Raw genomic sequence first — 19,293 nt, 5'->3', positions numbered from 1 at the left:
ATTTGCATTCTTGATTCGGATGCTAGTTTTGTGGGTATGTTCAATTTGTGAAAATTAAATTATATATATATATATATACGAAGTTGAAATGGCCTATAAATATTTGTTTTCTAAAGCCAATGATGCAATATTCAAATACTTCTTGAATTTTTGTACTAAGGTAGGCATTCAATAATACATTCATCCACAAATTTTCTTATTAATAGTAAAAGAAATAAAAAGAGCACAGTAGGGGAGATGAGTGACGAACAAGAGGAAAATAAAAGGTAACTTTGTGAGAGGCAAAGTTTTGAATCTTAAGGAGCAGCGGAGTCTGTTCTATGCTTCATGTGATATGACAATAAATTTCAGCTCTGCCCTCCTGGCTGACAGCTGTTTTCAAGATGAGAGAGAGAAATAAGAATGATTTTTTCTTGAAGAAAACAGATGGTTACTTAGGTGTGTAAATTTTTTCCAACGGAAGATTACAAAAGCAGAAAGACACGTGCTTTGTACACAGTCTTTTGTTTTATACTTTTATTGAAACTGTTAGCTGCATTGCCAACTGTCATTTTCAGTTGTCACTAATGTAACCAATGTAAAAATGAGAAATAAATATTATGGTCACTAAAACTGCTGTTGTGTTTGATGTATATGTATATTGTCTGTTCAATAGATGTTTCTCTCTTGTTATATGTTTATTTTTCAATTTTACACATCTGTCTATACACATTGTCTTTCCATATATATTAATATATGCACCGTTAAATGATTATTGGCATAACTATTAATAATTGCAAATCTGCTATAAAACCACAGCCAACCAATTTTTCTACACAAGAGAAATTATTTTACTCCAGTTTAGTAACTGAGCTACACTGGTATATAGCTGTAAGCACTTACGTTATTGCAAAGGTGTTTTAGCGATTTAGCAATATTCTCTGTGATCTTTACTGGAGAGGAACCAAAAATACTGAGGCTGTTATTCTACTGTAAATCTGTTACCCTTACTCTCTAGATTTCTAGCTAATTCCTTCCTCAGGAGCAGTCCTAAATTGTACTCTGATACAACAAGAGACTTACGTGTAGGCCCTTGTTGAACCAGGTTCCTTTAATCCCCAAAAGACAAAAAATAAAGAAGCCATCTCAACCCCTCTCTTCAGCTCTTTCTAATAACATGGAAAATATTTCAGCAACAGGCTTACTTAAATGACATACCAGACAGTTCACACTATCATAAAATTCTCGGTGTCTGGGTCCCCTCCCTTTATGATAGGAGTAGTGATGGGAACATCAAGTCATTGAGAGTAGTGTTTAAAGTCCATCTTCTGGTTGAGCCAGGGAGATGACCACCTTCTCAGTGTTTAAAGTTCATCTTCTTGCTGAGCCAGGGAGAAGACCATTTTCTCTAGGAAGTTTAGGAAATCTGGGAAAGACTGAAAAACAAGGTTAATATCAGAGTAATGCCGTTTAATCTAACCCACAGGCATATAGGATACCTTAATTTGAACAGAAAGATCACATCCATTCTGTTTTTATTAAGCATGACCTATTGAAAGTTCTGTTTATGTTGGCTTATATACCAGGAGACACATCCAGTCACCCTACAAAAAAACCGAGGACACAAACCAAAACAGAGAGGAAAGAATCCAGTAAACTACAATGGTGTCATCCTACCCAAGGAATTTGAAGTGTAGCAAGAGTAACACAGCTGCCATAGGTACCTCAGTGTTAAAACAAACAAATGCTCCCATCTTAATTTGGGAAACATTATATTCTCCTGTTCTTAAAAATAAAGGTTGTTTTCAGTAATTTTCTGTTTCATTATCTCTAAATACTGAAGCATAGTTGGGGTATATATCTATTATATATATAATAAATATACATGTATACTTAGCTTTATGTATATACACACATTCACCTGTAAAAAATATATACATATATGTATTTTATACATATATATATATATATAAAGTATGTATATATACTAAACTTGAATTGGGAACACGATCTTCTAAGCATGTACATAACTAAGGATATCTATATGCCTAAATACTTCTCTGGATACTTAAATATATATTTCCTTTTTTTAGCATTGTGATTACTATAACTCTAGATAACTTCCAGCAAGAACAAATGTTACATGCAGTATAAAGATTTCACTTTCAGTATAAAGATTTGAGACTATATTAGCTGAGGAATTATGTCAACTCTTCATTTTATTTTCAATGAAGTATCAATCACTACGTGAACATTTACATGAAAACAGTGTAACTTCATTTCTTTCTGAAACAGAATGTTTTTTATATTAGAGCATTACATTTGAAATTTAATATCTGTGTATAACTTAGTCATTTTTATAAGCTATATTAAACTTGTATGTCATGGAAATAGACATGAAAAACCATGAATAAAATACACAAAATAAATGATTATCAAATTTCTTTTTACAAGAATGGAATATTGATAACTAATAATTGAAAACAGATAACCTTTAATCGTTATTTAATATGTGCTATATGTTTTTCTAAGTAATTTATATCTCATAATTAATTTAATCTTTACTACACTCCTGGCAGGTAGATGATTTTACAAATGAATGACATAGGGCAGAGAGAGAAAAAATATTTTTCTCAAGTTTACAGCTGATTTGTTGCATAATAGGAATTTGAATCTTGACTTTGCAGCTAGTTTAAATCATAGGCTTAATTCTGTGCCATGTACTTTCTTTACTTCTCTTGTAACTGATTATGTTTCTCTAGATTTGTATTTTTAAATCTATATTAGATTTACTTTCTACATCTTTCAGTTAACATGTTATTAAATTTTTCAAAAGTTTTAGGATTATGTGTAATTACATGTCCCTTTCAAATTTGGGGAAATAAACTTGGAATGCAAATAAATATATAATACAATTGGAAACAACCTTGTTATTTAAATGACTTCACTAGTATGGATCAGAATTGTTTTTTCATCTTTGAGACAAATATATTAGAGGAAGTGGCAAATGCCCTACTATTTAGATTCCGAAAAATTCAAAAGCAATGATTCAAAAGCAAAAATTCAAACCCAATAATTTCCTTAACATGACATGAGGAAATTTTCCAAATTTGCTTTCTGCTTTCAATGATTGGTGATATGTTAAGGAAGATGAAGTTTATGCAAACTGGTTCCTGACACTATCCTATGACTTTAGAACTATTCCTCATCTAGATCTTGCTTTCAAAACACTTTGTAAATTATAAATAGCGACACAATGCCCCCAAATAGTAAGTAAAATGTAGAGACTTACATGATATGCATTCCCTCAAAATAACAACTACAAATAAAACACCAAGATGAATCATAACTTTAGCTATTCTTTCTGGAAACTCATTCCAGAAAGGAAATGTAAAGTTTTCGACCTTTAATTTCACCCTATTGCACTCTGTGCTTAAAGTTTCAGTAAGTTTCAAGTGATACATGAGACTACCTAGGAGACACCATTAAGTGATGTTCACGTCTCAGTTCTTAATGGGTACTTTGTTCTTCTTTGGATCTTATAAATGACATTTCTTTCTTATTCTTCCCTCCGTGATGGTTCTAAATCCTTTGAAAGACCCTCTACCAATCACTCTTGTCATACTTCATGCTGAGTAGCACTGTGCTTCCCAGAAAGGAAGAAACCAAATGTGTTTGTGGCACCGACCTAGAGGCATATGTCAAAATATATATGTACAAAGCCACAAGACCTATTAAAGTCATTGTCAATTTTTTGCCCTTGAAAATTTACAATTAGCTACATGGGAGTATAAAGTCATTCATCCAACACTTTTGACTCATTCTTCTATAGTGCTTTCTCGTTCTCTCTTTTTCCCTCAATGAGAAGGATAAAGATATCATAATTTAAATGTGATGCAACATTTATCTTTGTAAGGAAAGAGACTGAAAACACTGACATTTCAAGTAAAGTCTATAATTTCTTCAGAAAAAAAAGACAAATGCCGTATAAACACAGCCTGTCACCAATCTTAATCTTTAGAAAACAAGGCATTAAATTCCACCAAAAAATGATCAATTACACTTTTCCTATTGAGAGACATTAATTTTATTATCATTCATCTGTGTTCTATTTATCTAATTAATATTTAAAATATTACTATTTTTAACAATTAAGTTTCCTGTACACACATATACCCAATTTTCTCTATTTTTGATATTTTTAACCTCTTGAATATTCAAAAATGAGCTTAAGTTAGCATACTAAGATTATGCAACATTGTTTCAATTTCTCTTGATAATTATCCGTGACCAATTCAACAAAATTTATCTCTAAAATATTTGCCTGCCTTCACGGTCGCCATCAATGCTGTCTTATAACAATCTCTCATCAGCTTTCACTTGGACAACCTCATAATTGTTCTTTCTCCATTTGGCCCCTTTAAATAAACTTCCATCAAGCCTCAAGGATGATACACCTAAAAGGATATATACACCTAAAAGGATATAGGTGTTACACCTAAAAGGATGATACACCTAAAAGGATATATATCCATCAAGCCTCAAGGAGGATACACCTAAAAGGATATATGATACACCTAAAAGATGATACACCTAAAATGATGAGACACCTAAAAGGATATATATACACCTAAAAGGATACACCTAAAAGGATATATGCCATAACCCTGATTTAAATGCCTACTTGCCACCCTGGCACATATTATGATAGTTCATCAATGGAAAGGCTTAGTCGAAGAAACTTTTCTTTTTTTTTTTAGATGGAATCTCACACTGTTGCCCAGGCTGGGTTGCAGTGGCGTGATCTCCGCTCGCTGCAACCTCCGCCTCCTGAGTTCAAGCGATTCTGCTGCCTCAGGCTCCCGAGTAACTGGGATTACAGGTGCCCGCCGTCACGCATGACTAATTTGTTGTTTTTTTTTTGTATTTTTAGTAGACACAGGGGTTCACTATGTTGGCCAGGCTGGTCTTGAACTCCTGACCTTGTGATCTGCCCACCTCAGCCTCCCAAAGTGCTGAGATTACAGACGTGAGCCACTGCATCCGGCCAGCTGAAGAAAGTTTTTTCCACTTGAATTCTCAGCCTACCATGCTCCTTTCCCTATTATTATATAGCATAAGCTTAGAAGCTATTCCTTTCAACAGTCTCCTAGGCAATTCTGCTTCTAATATCATCACTATAACCCTTTAGCCATCCTTCCTCACTCTGACTTACTGACAACAGTCAATCTGCTAATAGTGACAAAGTTTTTCATTCTTCCATCTCTTTGTATCACCTAGTGTAACTCTCATCACTCTCAAACTTCCACTTTACATATCATTAATAACCAAAGAAATGGTAATTTTAAAGGTTAGGGTTAATTTTCTTAGAATTGCTTATTAATACAATTATCAAAGTTGGCACATTGATAACCAAATAATTAGCTATTAATAATTTGTAAAGTGGAAGTTTGAGAGTGATGAGAGTTAAACTAGGTGATACAAAGAGATCCCTCTGCAAACCATATTTATCTACCCTTTCATGTTAATATATTTGCCTACAACAAGAGTCAGTCCTCTGCCTGTGTGATTTTGTTAGAACACAGTTACACTCATTGCCGCATATGTTGTTAATGTCTATTTTTGCACTACAAGAGTAAAGTTGAAAAATGTAAAGGCCAACACACGGCCTTCAATGCCTAAAATATTTGCTATTAGGCCTATTATAGAAAAAGTCCCAACCCCTGACCTACAATGTACTTTTGTTCCTTCAACTATCTAATCTCTACTTACATTCAAGATTGAGACGCATTAGTTCTACACGAAAACAAAAGAATATGCATACTGCCCATTGAAATGGGGTTACCACCACTTCTCTAAGCAAGCCTTTTTTCGTGAACAGCCATACTCTTTAAGCATACATTTATTCTATAGAAATTCCCTGTTTATTTTTCTGTCTTTGCTGTATTCTCCTTTGTAAGAGACACTTTTCCTTTTTCTATCTGCATCACAAATACCTAGAGCATAGCAAGCAGATAATATTGTTTGCAGACTTGAAATGGCAGGAATAGTGCTGGCGAGTGAAGCTTTCATTATTATATGCCTAAAGTCAAAGGGATGACAAAGTAGTAGGAAAAATGTTGTGATTACTATTTCTTACAATACAGCATTATAATGGCACTAGTTGAGATAACAAGTAAAAAAAATGGAAGTTAATAAAGAGAAAAAACCTGATTGCCAGAAAGTAAGTCTGTCAGGAAAGTTTTGTACTAAGAGGAAAAAATAGATTTGAGATCCCAACCATGTGCCAAATGCGTCTTGCTAGGATGATATTAATGGTCTAATTTTCTTATTTAGCTAAAACCCTAAGACAGGGAATAATATAACTATGTCCACAAACTAGGAAATCGATGAATGTTACATTCTGTCACTTTCTGAAGTTCATGGCTCTTTAGACTAGATGAGACCAAGTTGCCCAAAAATCTCTTTTCCCAAAGCAGTGATATGGGATCTGAATGGCTATTAAACAAGCTCAAGTATGGAATGTACACATGCAAAATAGTTTGATTTATCTCTTTTTACTGTCCCAGAATGTACAGTTTTACATTTTCCTTTCCTAATGGGAAGCCGATTCCTTAATGATAGCTTAGGGTGATACCATGACTTTTCATTCACTTTGATATTCTAAGGATTCTGCCTAGCCTGGATGAAAATACTAACCTCAACCCTCCTCAAATCCTATCTCCTACCCTTCCCTCAATAGGCTTGTACTTGGGATTGTGAAGTGGGTGAGGAAAGGTCGCTGGGTTTTCACTAGGTTTTCAACTACAGATTGTTAGAGTAGTGGATGAGGGGTGGGGAGGGTATGATTTGGTTCTAGGACAAACTTTTTTCTGTTAACTTCCAGTATCTAGTTCTCTCTCTTTTATATAACAGCATTTTAAGTATTGTTAATACATCTCTATCCTATCTCTCGGTTCCTGCATCAAGAGAAAAAGACTGTATACAAATAATATATCCCTCATAAGTATCAAACTCAATAAATAAATGTACCCAATAAATACAGCATTAGAATATAAGAATATATTTTCAGTATATTTGTTAGCTATGTAATTTGAATAGATTAACTGAATACGTTTTTAATGTATTCAGGAATGTGAAGAATACATTCACAGAAATACATTTTGAAATGTTCTGCCATATTTTCAATAAAAGACATATGAACAATAATACATCTGCAGGGAAAATAGTCTTGAGTTTTTTTGTTTTTGAGTAAGGAATTTATAAGGGCTTTTTACATCCTCTGTTGGTTTTTGAAGGCTGTTAATAACTCTGGGTTTGAAGGTATTCTCTCCTCCTTTTCAAGCATACGACTATCCCTTCTCATTCTGGAGACATGGGCTGCTTAAACCAGCATTTCACCCTCAAATATTTCCAGCAAAGAAAGAACCAAGCTCTGTGCTCATAGTTGTCCCCAACAAACAGGTGACATATGTCAAGTTTTCCTACGAATATTCTACCCATACTGTCCCCAGCCTGATTATATTGCTAATTCCACAATTTAGCAAACTCCTTGCCAGGGATCAAGATCTCAGTGTCCTCTATCTGTACACAATGTAGCCATCAAAAAGAATGAGATCATGTCCTTTGCAGGGACATGGATGGAGCTGGAGGCCATTATCCTGAGCAAACACACACAGGAACAGAAAACCAAATACTGTATGTTCTCACGTGTAAGTGGGAGCTAAATGATGAGAACACATGGACACATAGAAGAGAACAACACACACTGGGGTATTTTGGAGGGTGGAGGGTGGGAGGGGGAAGAGGCTCAGGTAAAACAACTGATGGGTATGAGGCCTAATACCTGGGTGATGAAACAATCTGTACAACCAACCCCCATTACAGAAATTTACCTATGTAACAAACCTGCACTAATCCCCCTGAACTTTTAATGAAAGTTGAACATATATAAATATATGTATATCATATCTTGATACTGAAGTGTGTGTATGTATATAATATATATATATATATATATTATATATACACAAACTGTGGCAATCAGGGCCGTAAGAATGCTCAGGGAAACTTGGGACAAAGCAGGGCTTTCTGCAATGAGGTGAGACAGGGGATGAAATTAAGGAAATTATGTTATTTCCATGTTAAAGGGTGACCCAGAAGGCACAGAGCTTGAGGATGCTCAGATCGCACCAGTTATCAAACTCTAATTCAATGAGATCATATTTTCCTCCATCTTAGAGGTTCAGGATCCTTTTTTGTTTTAAGAGATAAAGTCTTGCTGTCTTGCTCAGGGCTCAAATGATACTCCAGCCTCAGCAGAATGCATTTTAGTGGCTCATTTTCAAGTCTTAAGAGTTTCTCGAGTGATCATCTATTCTGTTCTGCTACTCTACACACACACACACACACACACACACACACACACACGCACACATACTTCAAAATCAAGAGATTGCCCCCCCTTCCTTGGTTTGGGAAATGGAAAATAAAACATCTCAGAAATCCCAAAGCAACATAATTCTTCATTTACTTTTCCCTAAAGGCTATATAGTTGGAGATAGATAGGTGGGGACCTGCGGTGATGGTTGTGGAATACCAGAACCAGCGTGGCCATCTATTAACAAATTCTCAGAAACATTTACGTCTATAATTTTTATAGTTTCTTGGTCATGACTTTGGAATATAAAGTATTTAGTGTTGCTTTTTCTTCATTCTTGAATTCTAGTTGAAAAAGCCAAGGATTGGAAAGATCCATTCAAAATTACATCTCATAAGTTTTAAAAATTGAATTGTCAGAGAGGGAAGGCTGGTTGAGAAAGTCACATGGATCTGAATAGTAAAATATACGGAGACACAAAAGGACATGGTGTGTTGAACAACCCTGAATGCTTAGAATTTTGGAATGTAAAAATCCAAAAGTAAAGAGGAGAAGGTGAAGAGGGAAAGGTTTTCAGGAAACAGATGAGCAAGTGTCTTACATGCTCTATTTAAAGTTTCAAGCATAGTGAAGAAATTTGCTTTTTATATTAAAGGATATTCTCATCTAGATATGAGAGAAATTTTCAGAAATGTGTCTCACATTATTTTCTTTCAGCAATTCTACCAAAATTGAATATCTTTATCCATTGGATCTAAAGAGCCTCATGGCTGGGCAAAGTGGATCACACTTGTAATCCAAACACTTTGGGAAGCCCAGGAGGGAGGATCCTTTGAGCCCAGTGGTTTGAGGCCAGCCTGGGCAACTTAAGGATAACCCAAAAAAATAAAATAAAAATAACCAGGCATGGTGGCTCATGTCTGTGGTCCCAGCTACTCAGGGAACTCAGTGGGGGAGGATCAAGCAGTAGGCTGAGGCTGCAATGAGCTGTGATCGTGCCACTGCACTCCAGCCTGGGCAATAGAGCAGATTGTCTCAAAAGATATAAATAAATGAATGATTAAATAAATAATAAAGATCTTCACAAGTATAAAGGGTAAAATTTCTGTAAAACATATTTTTATTATTTTCACAATGTCTTACTTAAAACAGGAAAGATTCTCAACATGATTTTTATACACTTTAAATTTTAGCATCGAAATTTGAATAAAGATGTTGAAAATAGTTCAGTTGACAGCTCTGTGGGGAAACTCCCGAGAAGTAGATGGTTGGAACAAATATCAAATCAGAAAGATATTAAAGATGGCTGAACAAGAGCAGACTATTAGGTGGAATATATAGAAATCAGTTAACACCAAAAAAAGTAAGTGTGCTGCATGTTCTGAAGCTATAAATTACCCTGAATTACTCACCTATCTAAAGAATATGATCTCTGTGGGTTTTTAAGTGGATATTAAAGGAAGTCTCATTATGCAAAGAGCAGATTTTTATAACTCTGGAAAGAATATGCCAAATAGTATAAAAATCTGGAAGCATGGTTGAATAACATTATCAGTTTCCAAAGATAAAATAGGAAATTCTAAGAATAAAAGTGTTGTCCATTTTTATGTTACATTCTCCAGTAAAAATAGCCAATGTTTCAAGTGATGACAATAAGTAGGGACTGAGAAGTATAAATTTATTCTATAAGTAAATGATACTACATTGTCAAAGTGAACAATGTATATTTGATTAAAATGTACAAATGTGAAGAATCACAAAGTGCAATCTTTGTAAGACTCAAATATTGAAATTTGATTAAAAATAAATGAAGCATGAACATGATTTTTTCTTTTTTATTGATACATATTCTCTGGTGGGAAATATCTATTGAAATTGTTTAATGTCTAATAAGTTGTTTTCATTTGTAATAAAATGATTATATAAGCATAAATATTTTAAATATTAAATTAAAAATTTTTATGCTTCAATATTATATTCATAAAAGATGTTTAAAGAATCTATTGACAAGATAATCAGTAGAGATACATTTCTATTTTACAAATTAAAAAAGGACCAGGTAAAAGGTAATTTTAATGTGCAGATAAGGTTTTGAAAAGAGATGAATAAGTCTAAATATGTATGCCAATTAAATTGTCTACTCTAATTGGATAAATTTTATTTTGAAATGTTAATATAAACTTTATTTAACTCAGGAGAAAAATATATTTAGGCAAACACTACAAAGCATAAAACTTGCTGCTCAAAAAATCTAGATGCAAAGCTAGCCTTTAGAGAATTATTCAATTAAAGTATAATTTTCCCTTTTTTCTTTTTTTATTATACTTTAAGTTCTAGGGTACATGTGCACAACGTGCAGGTCTGTTACATACATATACATGTGCCATGTTGGTGTGCTGCACCCATTAACTCGTCATTTACATTAGGTATATCTCCTAATGCTTTTCTAGTGTGTTATATTTTAGCTGAGAGTAAGAACCTAATTTCTTAGTGGAAAAAAGCAAATGTAGACAGTCAAGGTAAGGCGTTTCAAGTGAAAGGAGAAAGGAAAAGTCAAGCCTCATGGCCATTGTATCACTTGGAAGTCACACTTTATGTCATCATCACTAGTGACGACATCTCTTAATATCACTAAGTCCTCTGGCTCTACTTTGTATGCATGGCATGTGGATATCAATCATTTCTAATATCTGAGTTTTGGAAACAACCTTACACATTAAGTTTATGTAATCTCTAATCATCAAAAATTGCAAAGTCTTCATTGTGCCCTGCAAGCCTCTGCTAATCTTCAGGTTTTCACTAGCTCTAAATTTACTCTTATGGTAATTTATATAAAACCATTTCATATAATAAACTGCATATATAATTGAAAAGGATTTGCGATTATGATAAAATAGTTATCTAATTGCTGTAATTCTCCATTATTTTCCTAGTAGACTACTGAATTCCTGAATTTCCAATTCAACGTGTGCCCTAAATTTAACACAGTGTTACTTTCAACGACTTACTCTCCACATTGATTCTCATGCTATTTAATTTTAGTTATGAGCAAATATAACTATCTTTATTGAATCATGTAGGGTGTTGATATAAAATTTGTTTGCAGCTTATCTATAATATTTTGAGAATTATAATACAAATCATAATACAAGAGGTATGTGCAAGACATGAAGATCACAAAATAAACACAAAAGTAGAGTTTTTACTCACAATTTCACAGTCTTACAGGGAAGATAGACATATATCAGGTAGTATAATAACATGTGACAAGTGCATTAACAAAGATTCAGATAACACTGTGAGTCTACAATGAAAATACACTACTCAGACTTGGGAAATAAGAGGCAGTTTTCTAGGTAAGGTGATGACTAAGCTGGCCCTAAAAGAACACACTAGGAGAAGTGTAATGTGGGACTGGAGAGATGAAGGAAAAGGTGTTTCAGGCTGAAAGAGCCATAGGAACAACAAGAAATAATTATATACATGGAAAATGTTCAGGAAATTAAAAGCAGGAATAGAAGCATAAATTCTAGAGGAAAAAGGTTCAGATAATAAGATAGAAGAGTGCAGTCATGAAGATTCCCCTCAACTGAAGTGGTTTTAGAAACTGAATGGTTGGAATATAGAAAGATATTTGATGTGGGGAGTTAGGGAGGGCGAGGTGATAAACATTACTCCGAGATTTGGACTTTGGGTGTAAGATCATAATGGCAAAAAAACCACATAGGAATACAGAAAAAAAGGGTACTGCTTACATAGTTTATCCATTAGAGTTGTAAGGCTGCAATCAATAGAAGGCAATGTTGGCTATCTTAGGTAGAAAGGAAACATGTTGGGAAAGGCAGCCTCTAAGATGTTTCCCAATCATGTAAATCCCCTAGAATTCACAGCCTTGTATAATCCCCTTCCACTGACTGTGGGCTGAATTTATTGACTTACTTCTAATGAATAGAATAAGCCGAAGTGATGGGATATTACCTCAGGGATTAGATTAACAAGAATGCTGTGGTTTTAATCATGGATATTCTCTCTTTCCCTCTTGGATCACCAACCCTCGTAAAACCCAGCTGCCATGCTGTAAGAAAACCTTGTAGAGAGGCCCATATAGCAAGTTTGGAAACAAACTTTCTGAGGTCTGCCAACAGCCACATGAGTGAGCTCACCTGCCCCAGCTGAGGCTGGCAATAGCTGCAGCCCCACCAACAGCATGATTGCAATCTCATTAGAAAACTAGAGCTGGAGGCAGCCAGCTAAACCACTCCCAAATTTCTGAGCCACAGACACTGTAAGAAACAATCAACGTGGTCATTTTGAGTTGTTTCATTTTGAGGTAATTTGCTTTACATCAACAAATAACTAACACAGGAAGATATCAGATGGGGCAGAGTTAGAATAGTAGCCATGAAAATAGGACAGCATCCAGAAAAGAAACCGAAGCAGCAAGAACTGCTCAACCATGCAAGCGGGATGCCATCATTGAAATAAGTGGACTTCAAGTTTTTGGTTCTTGTATTACAATATCCAGAATGATGGAGAGAGAATCCAATTGTCTGTTTCAGAAACATGCTCACCCTTAGACTACAATATGGTAAATTAAAATACCTGCAAAAATAGCCTTTTACATTCCCTAAACACTCCTTTGGCATCTGCAGTGAGAAGGCAGAGCTCCTGGTCTGATAAAAATGCATTCAAATGAGAGAGAGAGAGATTTTTCCAAAATAAAACCAAGCAGCCATCAAGAAAGACAAACTGGTGTTGGGTAGACAACACACAGTGAATGCCCACTGTCTGCGGAGGAAGGAATCTACTATTGGACATGGTAACATTTTTATGACATCCAGGTGAAGATGTGCATGAACAGTTTAATATTTGGGTCTAAGCTTAAATGAGAGAAGCCAGGACGTAGTTGAGAGTCATCAGCACTTAGCTGGCATTGGAGTAAAGATAAATTTATTTTTCCATTTGAGGGAAGCAGGTCAAAGAAGAGACTTTGACTGATGATGGGATGCTATGAAATAACAGCAATGCAAAGAAATATTTCAAAGAAATATCAATATTTTAAAGAAAAAGAGAAACACATAGAGATAATAAGAAATAACAGTAATTTGAGAAGAATCAACAGAATCTTGGGCACCAAAGTCAAGGAGAAGAGAATTTCAAAGAAGTGACTGGCAGTATCAGTTGTACTAGAATATTTCAGTCAAATATCAACTACAAAATGGCCTTTACTTTTGGAAATCAATGTTGATGGATACCTTTCCTGAAAACACATCAGTCATATCAATATCAATATCAAAATCATGTTCATAAAAGTTGGTGGCTATTCCTTGCACTTAGAATCAAGTTCCAAGTTCTAGGCTTACTTTCAAAATTCTCACATAATATATCTGCTCAATTTGGCACCTGTAAAGACTGCTTATCTCGCTGGCAAGATTATATTTCACTTCAAAGATGGAGACTGTATCTTGCTTTTCTATCTACTATAATATCTACCCTAATATGAAGAATATAGGAAGTTATCAATAAATCCATTTTTCATAAAAGGTGTTTACATTGTTCATTCTATTACATATCATTTATCTTCCTCTCTATTTTTATAAAACCTAGACTGTTAATAAGCCAACTTGAATACAGTTTAAATTACAGGCTGACACTAAACAAAGTCTGTCTTTCTAGTTCGCCTGCTCTCTCTCAAGCATGTGTGTCTGAATTTCCATGGAGTCAATAAAACAGAGTTATAGAGTTCACTATATCTTTAATCTTTTCCCTCTTGTCTACTAATTGCAAAGAAAGCAGACTGAGTCTAGATACTGTTAGCCTGTTTATAATTATCCACCTTTGCTTGACTATGTATCCTTTTTAGTAAAGAAAACCAATCAACAAACAAACAAAAAACCAACCAATTGTCACTGTGTGATTTATTTCCTAAACTAAACCACCATCAAACAGATAGCTACACTAATATAAACACAAGTTTTAAACAGGCCACATTAAGTAATGTGTGAAAAATAAGCTTTAATATTGAAAAAAAAGAAGTAAGTCTAAAAAAATGTTGTAATGTGTGCAATCTACACCATTTCTGTTTTTAATTTAAGAGGTGTTGTGTTTGAAGATTTACTGGTCCATTGTAACAGCAGAGCAAAAGGGTTAGAGGAGTACTTGGGGTCAACAAAATTCCAGTTTTTCTTTACTCTTTAAGCCACTTTTCTAATAATCATGCAAACTTGGGGAAAATATTTCATAAACCTAGTTTTAAAAGTAAACTCTTTTCAGTATTTGTTTTATTTACTTTGGTTATATATTTGGAAGATCTTTTCCCAGGTTAATAGAAATACCGATTTGTTTCAGTGTCTCCCAAAGTTAATATTTTATAAGTCTTACATGCAGTTTGTGACATGACTTATTTTAAAGTTAGCAGGAGAGCAGCCATCATCCTTTGCCAAATCCAGTTCGCATACTAAATGCAGGCATTCTCATGCAGTACAGCACCTGCATAAATTTGAAAAATTGAGAATCATGAAAATGGCATTTCAATAGCAGTTCAGTTCAGCAAAGGGACAAAATTTATCATGTGACATAACACCTTGAACAAGGTTAATGCCCTGTGGAAACCACATTTCCCTGAAAAAGATTTTGTTGTTGATGATGATGATTTTAAATAAATACATACATAATCCTTCAATTACACATTTTTTCTCTCATATCTAGATAGTGCTAAATTATAGGTCAATATCATAAAAAGAAAAAAACTATAGCTACAGTAAGAATAATGTATAAGAGGCATGTAAATAAATAAATAGCTAAATGGGAGAGAGCCAACAACTCTTTTTAAATAGTGAGTATCTGATGGAATTTTATTTTACAAAATGTGTTAATGCTTGCTAATGTTTTTAATTTTTTTATCCATTCCCAAATTCAAAGGTAATGACAATTCTGACAAGACAAGAAATTATAATATAGTTACATGAACTATACAGCTAACAGTCATTTTGTGCTGTTTCTTTTTAACCAGGGAAAACTGTCCCATTTTAGTACACACACAAAGAGAGAGACACACAGAAAGAGTGAGAGACAGACAGAGAGAGGTACACACATACACACACACACACACACACACACACACACACACACGGAGTAAAATAGCCTGCCCCTACTCTCAAGTTAGAAATTATCAATTATGAGGAATTTGGCAAGTGTGGATACTTTGTAGAACTTGAAAATGTGTAATAAACTTTAAAAGTTTGCCTGTAATAAATGGTTTCTTCATCTGTGCTCCCATCCCATACTCATCCTCTCTTTCTCTCTCTCTCTCATACACAAACCATAGAATTTTTTTCATAAGGAATCAACGCAAAGCAAATTACTGAAATTTCTGGAAGACCTCAATCTTTCTTAGCACTGAAAATAACAGATATGGGCAGAAAGCTTTACAGGGAACTCAGGAAATAAAATAAATATATTTTTGAACATAGCAATAATTTTTACTTGGCCTGTAAAAATTTGTAAAGTTTCTATTTTGTTTGATTGAGATGGAAGGGTTCGTATGGTATAATTGGCTCCTATGTTTAAAATTGCACCTATATAAAATTATAATCTGAAAGGTAATTAACGTAGTAGTTTGTAATTCCTATTTTTACAATTTTTTTTTTTTTTTTGAGATGAAGTCTAGCTCTGTCGCGCTTGCTGGAGTACAGTGGCATGATCTTGGCTCATTGCAACCTCCACCTTCCGAGTTCAAGCTATTCTTCTGCCTCAGCCTCCTGAGTAGCTGAGACTACAGGTGCCCGCCACAATGCCCAGCTAATTTTTTGTATTTTTTAGTAGAGACAGGGGTTCACCATGTTGGGCGGGCTGGTCTCGAACTCCTGACCTTGTGATCTGCCTGCCTCAGCCTCCCAAAGTGCTGGGATTACAGGCATGAGCCACCGTGCCCTGCCTTAAGAATTAATGTTTAAGATGCGGGTTAAAAACTAAGCTTAAAGCAGCCGTTTTTCAAAGGAAAAGTCAAAATTCTTTAGGGGGGATATAGCAACTACAGTTGTCCCAGTAATTGAGGGGAACGTCTTCCTCTTCAGCTTGGTAACTACCAGGGAGATGACAAAAGAAAGTCTGTCAGGCTTTCTGCCACCCTTATGCTTGATTTGACTTAATAATTATTTAAAAGTTGATAAGTATCTCTGGAACTATTTTAGGAAATTATATTTGAACTTTGAATCTTTTTATTGTGCAAGACTGTATCTGTGATAGTATATACAATTTTATATACATATGTATCTTATGTGTATATATATGAATACACAAATTTATACAGATACATTCATGGGGGATATTGGAACTGCCTCAAGTGCACACATACACACACACACACACTCTCTGTCTCTCACTCTCTCACACACACAAACATACATGTAAGCCTTCATTCAATGGTTTAAATTTCCTATGGAATCTTGTTTAAAGGATTTTATGGCATAATTTCTGCAAATTAAAATGGCATAAGATTTTCTTTAATAACATTTTATTTGGATACTGTGAACTAGGTAGTATGAGAATATGATACATTTCTCATATTCAACTAATACAGGCATGTCTAATCTTATTAACAGTGCATAACTGAATGTCTATGACATGCTAATAGGTAAATGTATTATTGCTATTAATATAAAAGTGACCTGAACTCTCATTACATGTACAGCTTATTATCCTGCCTATATAAGAATATAGCTTATTATCCTGATGACATATAATAAATATAAAAATAAAAACAATTTTATAGTTTGATAGATAGTGGAAAGACAGTATTTTGCTTTGGAAGTACTAAGAGATAGGAAAGTCAATATTGCCATCTTTGTACCATTTATCTTTAACTATTTCTTCTGTCAGATACTGGTGACAGAAAAAATGATCAAGATGTATTTCTTCTCTCAGAAAATCTAGAGTCTTATTTTCATGTTCCCTGTTTTCTGTCCTTCCCCCCCAAATATATTTTCCCTGCTTACCAATATTTTACCTTATTTTCTGGCAACAGACACAAGCACATTCATACAGGAACATTGTAGAATTTTCTTGAAGCGACCTTGATTGTGTCAAACATGTCAATGACAATACTTTTGTGGTAGTCTCTTTACATCCTAAGTAATCCAGGACTCATTGTAGTCAAAGACAATTCATTTATAAGAATAAGAAAATGCTTAGGAGTCAATGTGTTTTCTCTAATGAATAGTTCAAATATTCATTTGTTTTAGAAAGAGATGTGTTCATTTATGCCTTTATTCACTTTAGAAATATTTATAATCTGATCTATCTGTGCTGAACACTGTGCTATGAATTTAAAAATCAGAGGATTTAAGAGTCTAAAGTAGAAACAATTAAGTGAACAAGTAAAATATGAAGAAAAAAATGGCTACAGAAAATAATTTCAGACCGGGAGAGTGTGCCAGCTCTTTCTGTGGTGTTGCAAGAAAGCTTCTGTGAGGAGGTCATAATTGAGTTGATTATTTAAGGTTGAGTAGGATTTTACCAGATGGTACCTCACACTGGGGATGTGGGAGGGGAAGTCACTTCTGCCAGAGGAGAAATCACATGAAAAAGTGTAGAAGAGAGAAAGGATAAAAATTGTAGAGACTTGAAGTATATAAGAAGAGATTTGTGTGTTAACACTAAGATACATAAATCCTAGACAATAGGAGGTATTTAAAACATAAAGTAAGGAAATATCATCCTTAATTTTTGTTTTATATTTTAACTTTTAAGTGCTTGAGTGAGCATTTTAATTTCGTGTTTTTAGTTATAATCCTCACACTTTATAGGGAAAATATTTTGAGTCATATAAGATTGGCGTTCCTCTGAAGTGTTTTCATAATATACTGAATCTCATTTGTCCTTTAATTTGTCAGACTAAATTGTTTTTTCTTGCTTATAGCTTTATATCCCTTGTGATTCAAGGATAAGAATGATATTTCTTATACACTTAGAGGGACCCTAGGATTTCAAATACAACAAAATTGTAACACTTATTTGGTGTATAAATGAATGAATGATCCACTCTTCCTCTCTCTTTTCTCCTGGGAAGTACTTGCTCCTTATCCAGTATCTTACATCTCAGTAAATGTCACCACAATTTAATCAATTGCTTGGGACTTTTACTTGGAATTTTGTTTTTAACTCCTTTCCTTCACAACACACACTAATCCATGAGAAAATCCTATTCGTTTTCTTCTTCATATTACGTCATGAATTTAACAACTTTTCACATGCTCAACTATTGCCTGAACTATTACAATTTCTTACTGACTGATGTTCTCAGGTTACACTTGACAGTTCCCATAGAGCAGTGTTATCTTTTAATATAAATGTAAATCTGATCATATTGCTATGATCCTCAACGTGGTTTTTTTGGTTCCACATCTGTCTATGATGTAGAAAACTGAAAAGAGCATCATTTCCACTTAAACAATTAAAGGCCGAATACACTACAAAATTAAAGCTTTCTTTGAACCCAGAAGTCAATTTCTACTATTCCACATATAATATTTAACATTCAATAACAAAATAAGCAATAATTAAAACACAAAAAAGGAAGAAAAAAAACGATTACTAATAGACAAAGCAATCACTGGAACCAGACTCAGGAATGATCCCATGTTGGAATTCACAGAGAGACAGTTTATAACTATAATTAATATGGTAAATTACCAAGTGCGGCATGGAAAAATATATGGGGAATTTCAAAAGATACAGAAAAGATATTTAAAAATGTGAAATGGGGATGCTAGGCAAAACAAAGACACAGACACTGACAAACACACACACACATCAGCACTACTGAGAATAGAATTACTTAACTGGAAGCCAAAGCAATATACATTACACAGACAAAAACATGAGAAATATAGTATCTAAAATAAAAGAACTGTGGGACAAAAACACACAGCATA

General features: G+C 34.1%; 1 long non-coding RNA gene across 2 annotated transcripts in view; it reads right to left on the bottom strand.

Moving 5' to 3' along the window:
- Positions 1-830: 830 nt before the first annotated feature.
- Positions 831-19,293, bottom strand: part of LOC131381207 (uncharacterized) — a 56,695-nt gene continuing 38,232 nt past the window's right edge. Inside the window, exon 5 of one of the 2 annotated variants that reach the window (XR_009209780.1) lies at positions 831-1,415. This is a non-coding gene — a long non-coding RNA (uncharacterized LOC131381207). Of the gene's footprint in view, positions 1,416-14,779; positions 14,849-19,293 lie in introns of those variants that run through there. The other variant, XR_009209781.1, reaches the window with a different exon arrangement.

Source organism: Hylobates moloch, unplaced genomic scaffold (genome assembly GCF_009828535.3).
Source record: "Hylobates moloch isolate HMO894 unplaced genomic scaffold, HMol_V3 SCAFFOLD_14, whole genome shotgun sequence".
Classification (NCBI taxonomy): Eukaryota; Metazoa; Chordata; class Mammalia; order Primates; family Hylobatidae; genus Hylobates; species Hylobates moloch.
The sequence above is the reverse complement of the archived record's forward strand: the minus strand, read 5'-3'. Positions and strand labels throughout refer to the sequence as shown.